General features: G+C 41.3%; 1 protein-coding gene across 2 annotated transcripts in view; it reads left to right on the forward strand.

Annotated features, from left to right (window-relative positions):
• Nucleotides 1-6,791, forward strand: part of Kcnn2 (potassium calcium-activated channel subfamily N member 2) — a 164,461-nt gene that overhangs the window by 96,172 nt on the left and 61,498 nt on the right. The gene's annotated exons all lie outside the window — the stretch shown is intronic.

The following is a 6,791-nucleotide window of genomic DNA, read 5'->3' on the forward strand; positions in this document are numbered from 1 at the left end:
CTAAACCTGGCTGAATGATTAATACATTTCTCAAGGGTCAAAACAACTTTGTATACTCAGCATAAATCCCATTTGGTCACAGATTAAGACTTTTATACATCATTAAGTTCTGTTTACATTCCATGAATCCATGGACAGTGGTTTTAGCAGCAGTATTATATGCAGCAATATTATAAGGCAAATCCATGTCTGGAATAAGTGTCTATACCTATAAGGAAAAAGTGTAGTCCCTTCCATGATGAAAGTGACACAGTATAATCAACCTGCCAGCTGGTTGCAGGTTGATTACCCTGAGGAATGGCACCATAGTGGGGACTCAGTGTTTGTCTCTACTGCTGGTGTTTGGTCATTAGCAGTGGGTGTGGCTAGATTAGCCTTGGTGAATGGGAGTTTGTGTCCCTGAGTGCAAGAATAACCTCCATCCCTGCCTTTCTGGCCACTCTGTTCATGAGCCCATTGGGCTATGACAGCGGTGGCTGAAGGAGGAATCTGGCCTCTATCCACAGAATGGGTCATCTTATCCAGTTGATTGTTAAAGTCCTCTTCTGCTAAGGTCACTTTTTGGCGAGTATTCATGTGGGAATATCCTTTGCCCACATGAGAAGGTCTAGCCACAGTATTCTCACAAATATCTTCATCACCCATTTTCCAGTTATAGCCCTTCAAAGTTCCTGACCATCCAGCCAAACCATTACCTGTTGCCTGTGAGTCAGTATACAGTTGTACATCTAGGCGTTTCTTCTTCCAGGAATAAGGTACTTCTATGTGCATTGCCCAAAAGTCTACCTACTCTGGAGATTTCCCTTCACTGCTGTCCTTCAGGAATGTCCTGAAAAGGGGCTGTAAAGCTGCAGCTATCCATTGCAGGTGGTGCCATGTAATGTGCAGACCCGTCTGTGAACCAGGCCCTAGCCTTCTCTTCCTCTGACAGCTGATCGTATGGTACACCCCACGAGAAGCAGAAGAACCTATGCTAGGATTAGGAGTCATGGGCATCTGGGCAACTTCATTGTGTAACTTACTTGTACACTCTGGACCTGCTCTGGCTCAATCACATATACACCCTGGCCATCTAATGATAGAGTGTGGTGGTCCAACTTTATGACTCAAAGCAGATAATACCCAAGTCACGTTAGGCAACTCAGGTCACATAGTAATCTGGTGTCCCATGATAAAGTGTTCGGTTTTCACTAAGGCCCAGTAGCAGGCCAAGAGCTGTTGTTCAAAGGGAGAGTACTGTCTTCAGATGGTGACAGAGCCTTGTTCCAAATTCCTAAAGGTCTCTGCTACATCTCAACTTTGGGGGCCTGCCAGAGACTCCAATCCACATCTGTGCCTACCCCTGATTCTTCAAGTACACGAGGCCTGCTGGTGATATGGCCCCAGTGGCAGAACAGCCTGCACAACAGCCCAGACCTGTTGTAGAGCCTTTTCTTGTTCTGGGGCCCACTCAAAACTAGCAGCTTCTTAGTCACTTGGTAAATGAGCCAGAGTAAGACACCTAAAGTGAGGAATTTGGTGTCTTCAACATCCAAATAGCCCCACTGTGTGTTGTGCCTCTTTTCTGTTTGGGGGTTCAAATGCAACAACTTCTCTTTTACCTTAGAAAATACATCTCTACATGTACCACACCATTGGACTTCTGGAAATTTCACTGAGGTAGAAGGATTGGATTTGTTTCCCATTCTCTGGCTATCTTTTTTTTTATGTCTTTTGTTGTTTTTTTGTTTGTTTGTTTTTGGCAGAACCAGTCTCTAGCTTTCAAATGCTTTATTAACAAATCTAGTTAGAGTCGTTGCTACCTCCTGTTCACATGATCCAATCAGCATAACCTCATCAATGTAATGGATCAGTGTCATATTTTGTGGGGGGAAAAAAAGGAAGGCAATCCAGATCCCTACAACATTGGGCTGGAGAGTTATTATAACCCTGAGGTAAGACAGTGGAGGTACATTGCTCACCTTGCCAGCTGAAAGCACATTGCTTCTGCTGGTCTTTATGGAACATATGGAGAAGAATCCATTTGCCAAATGAGTAGCTTCAAACCCTGTACCAGAAGATGTGCTAATCTGCTGAAGCAAGGAAATCACTTCTGGTACAGCAGCTGCAATCAGAGTCATCTACTTAATTCATTTTATAGGAATTTACCATCATTCTCCAAGACCCATCTGGGTTCTACACAGGCCAAGTGGGATAACTAAGTGGAGATGTGGTAGGACCATCACTCCTGCATCCTTCAAGTCACTGATAATGACACTAATCTCTGCAATACCTCCAAGAATTCGATACTGGTATTAGTTTACATTTTACCAGAGAAAGGCAACTTAAATGGCTTCCATTTGGCCTTTCCAACCATGATAGTCCTAGCACTGTGGGTTAGTGAACCAATGTGAGGATTCTGTCAAGTACTTTCTATCCTAATTCTGCACATTGAAACAGGGGAAATGACTTCAGGATGAGTTTGAGGGCCTACTGGACTCACTGTGAGTTGGAATTTTGTGGAAACTCTATTGATTGCCTGACCTCCATAGGCCTCTACTCTTACTTGAGAACTACATGATGTTTTGAATACCCCAGAATCAGTGTTAGTTCAGAATCATTGTCCAGTAGTCCTTGCAATGACTGATCATTTTCCTTCCCCAAATGTACAGTCACTTGGGCAAAAGGTCTTATCTCCCTGTGGAGAAAGATGAGAGAAAGATTGGCTGTAAACTTTGTGCTGTATCAGGATCATTCCCCAAAGAGACCTGGTATCCCCTTCATCAAAGGGGTTCTCGGTCTTTAAACTGGCTCAGATCCAGGAACTGATTGAGGGGTCATGATTCCCTGTTACTACAATTTTAAGTAGGTTCTTATTCATTTAAATTGTTTCAATTATATAAATATAGTAAAACGTTTACAGCCTTCCTATATATTTCACTTTTGGAAACACTGTGGCTGATCATTCAGTGCCACAGGTCTATACATGTCAGATCATCCTGGTCATTGTTCTGCTTCTGATGTCCATAGCAGTAAGTACATGCATCTTGCTTTTGGTGATTACATGCTGCCACTTGACCTCTGCACTCCAAGACCCACTCAAGCCCTTTGCCCTTAAATTTCCCAATTGAGTAACTGAGGTCCCCACTCTAAGGTCTGGTGTACAGAGATGAGCAATGGTGGGGCTTTTCAGGGATGCTGGTGCCTTCTTCATGAAGTTGATTTGCAGGATGTTAGTGAAGGATACATTTTCTGGATCATCTCAAGTTGGAGGATTAGGTTTGCTGTGACAGATGAACTCTAGCATTCTTATTTTTCTAAGCCTCTGAATCCCCCCATGAACAGTAAACCATGGACTAGCAAGCATCTCTAACTCATTCACATGGGTTTTCTTTACTCTAAGAGCTGCAATATTAAATTCAAAACCTGCTTGACCACCCATATCAACAGCCTGATCAAGGTCTATATTTTTGCCATCATTATTGCACACCCATAAAATCCATTCCCACACTAGCTCATCAAACCTCTTCTTATAAGAGTTAGAAAATTCAAGATGTTCTTTGAGAGAAGAGTAGACCTGCCCCTGGGTCACACTGAGTACCTCACCATAGGTGCCTCTTGGGATTTGAGCGTGTTGATAGGTCTACAAGGAAAAGTGGGTCCTGAGGAGTGTCAGTGTTCTCCTGCTTGCTCAACACAGGAATAGTTTCCTCAGGAATACTAGGAGGTACCAACACCATCAGGGGTGGGAATGGAGGTGAGGATGCCTCCACCACAGCTCTTCCTCTGGCAAAATAATTTTGCTAGCATTTAGAACCTTAAAGTCTCCATCCTAGTTTATGGGGAATCCCATTCTTTTCTGATCAGTGCCCTCGCCTTTGTTTCAGATACCCTTCAAGGATGAGTACTGTATGTTTCAGTTCAGCCCATTGAAGTAGGAGGGCTTGTGTTTGGGTTCTGCAACCTCGTACTTTTAGCTAAAAGAGCAGATTTTCATTCAGGACACACTTAGCAACTTAAATTTCTTGTGTCTCGAGCTGCGAATTTGAATCTTCAAGTTCCTCGCTGTCCTTGAACTTATCCTCACAGTCAGAAGACTTTAGATTTTCTGTGGATGTTTAGAAATCATTGTTTTTCTCCACTAGTTGTCCAGAGATGCAAAGACCAACCAGCCAGTGTCATTATGTTTTCCATACTGCCAAATATATTCAAAAGATTCATGTATGGAGTCGCTAAATTCCTTATTTCTTACAAGTGTCGAATTAGGATAATCAAAATCACACTGCATATGAATTTAAAGATCATAAATTAGAAAGAGAGATGATGGCATCTTTAGTTCTGATTAGAGAGCCAACGCCAGGACCACTTAGTGCAGAACCATTAAAGAATTTCATCTGTACAGTTCTTTTTCCTAAAGCCACCTCTGTAGAGCCTGGTACCAAAATTGGTGTCAGTGTTTATTAGAGAAACTGCTATAATAAAAGATTTAAAAATGTATAAGGATTTACAAGATTGGCTCACAGTAGACATCCAGAGAGTCAGATATGGAAGAGTGCAGAGAGTCTGCACACTGGAGGGCCAAAGGACCCAGTCAAAGGTCTGAAGCTCACTGTGGTATCTCATGTGAGTCCACAGCAGGAGACTCATGGCTCTGTGCCTGAAGGCTGAAAGATGTACACAGGTAGCTAAGATTCTGAGCTGGAAAGCAAAGAAAATCTACACTGGTGGCCAAAGGGTCTATGCTAGAAGCTGAGGAATCCATGGTGGAACCCAGGAGCTGACATCCAAGGTGAAGAAAGACTAGAGTCCCTATGAAGAAACAGAAGCAAATCTGACCTTCTTCATTTCCCCTTTTTAACCATCCAGGTGACCAGACCCCTAGGGTGGGTCTTCAACTCCCTAGGGCATGGAATTGCTGAGCCAGTGTAGTTGAGCTTCTCTCACTTAAGTGACACCATCAATCATCCATCACATCCCCCTCCAACACCCATGCCCACCCTAGTTTCACATTTTCTTTTTGGAGTTTCAGTGTGTCTAGTATATTTAATCATACTCATCCTCCCTTCTATTCCCTCTTAGAGGCCTCTCCCTTTCCTGTTCACTTCTCATCTGGTAATAGACTCCCTTCTATTTTTTTTTTTTTTTTTTTTTTTTTTTTTTTTTTTGCCTGTGAAGTCTTTGCCTGTACCTGTGGCTTTAGGTGTTTTCCCTATGTTGTGTTTCAGCAGTTTTCTAGTTTTGCAGTTTCAGGTTTTTTCCCTTGGTCTTTGATCCATGTTGAATTGATTTTTGTACAGGGTGATTCTACACATTAGGGAGAATATATAGGTTTTGTCTCTTTGAATCTGACCTATTTCACTCAACATGATGTTCTCAGACCCATCCATTTTCCTATAGATGACAGAATTTTGTTCTTCCCATGGCTAAAGTATACTTCCCTGTGTATATTTATATGTACCCATTCATCTGTTAGTGGACACGTAGGCTGGTTTTGTGTCTTAGCTACTGTAAAGTGTGCTCCAGCAAACATGAGGATGCACATATCTATATAGTGTAGAGACTTCATTGCTTGGGGCAGGTGCATACCAAAGAGTACTGTAACTATGCCAAATAGTAGCTCAGCTTTTACTATTTAGAGGTGCCTTCATACCTATTTCCTTAGGGAAAGTATTAATTTACATTCCCACCAGCAGTGCAGTAGGAGTCCTTTTCTGCATTCTTGCCAGCATTTATTATTTTCAGTATTCTTGATGACACCCATTTTGACTGGTGTGATATGGGATCCTCGTGGTTTTTAATTTGCATTTTGCCTAATAGTTAAAGACATTGACCTTTTTTCCTATCCTTATTGGCCACTTGTGCTTCCTTTGAGTACTGCCTCTGCTGTTTATTTTCCCACTTATTGATTGGGTTATTGATTTTTTTGGTGTTAAGTTTTTGACTGCTTTATGTATTCTAGACATTAATCTTGTGTTGCACTCGTAGCTAGCAAAGTTTTTTTTTTCCCCATTCTGTACATTATTTTTTCACTGTTGGGTTTTTTTTTTAACTGTGTAAAAGTTTTAATTTTAAGGAGTCCCATTTGAGTATTTTGCTGTTACCCCCCTGTGCTAGTGGCATCCTCTTCAGGAAGTCTTTGCCTGTACGTGTGGCTTCAGGTGTTTTTCCTATGTTGTGTTTTAGCAGTTTTGTAGTTTCAGGTCTTTTCCCTTGGTCTGTGATCCATTTTGAATTGATTTTTGTACAGGGCAATTTAAAGGGAGCTCATTTAAATATTCTTTAAATATCCAGTCTTAACAGCACCTTTCATTAAAGAAACTATCTTTTTTCCACTGTACATTTTTGGTGGTCTTTATCCAGAATCAGATAGCTGTAGTTGAATACATTTGTTTCTGTAGCCCCTGTTCTGTTCTACTGGTATGTGCATCTATTTTTGCACCAGTGCATATTGTTTTTGTTACTATTGTTTTGTTGTATAATTTAGCATCTGATGTTGTGATTCCCCAAGGCTTGCTCTTGTTGCATAGGATTGCTTTGGCCATTCTGGGTCTTTTGTGTTTCCCTGTGAGTTTTAGGATTGATTTTCTAATTCAGTGAAGACTGTCATTGGTATTTTAATGGAGATTTCACTGAATGTGTAAACTTTTTATAGTATGGCCATTTAGCAGGACTAATTTTGACAATTCATGAAAAACGTGGTCTTTCCGATTTCTGGTATCCTCTTCAATTTGTTCATTCAGTGTTCTGAAATTTTCTTATAACCTTTCACCTCCCTGATTAGATTGGTCCTTAGGTATTTTATTTGATCTGAA

Source organism: Octodon degus, unplaced genomic scaffold (genome assembly GCF_000260255.1).
Source record: "Octodon degus isolate 3935 unplaced genomic scaffold, OctDeg1.0 scaffold00124, whole genome shotgun sequence".
Lineage (NCBI taxonomy): Eukaryota > Metazoa > Chordata > Mammalia > Rodentia > Octodontidae > Octodon > Octodon degus.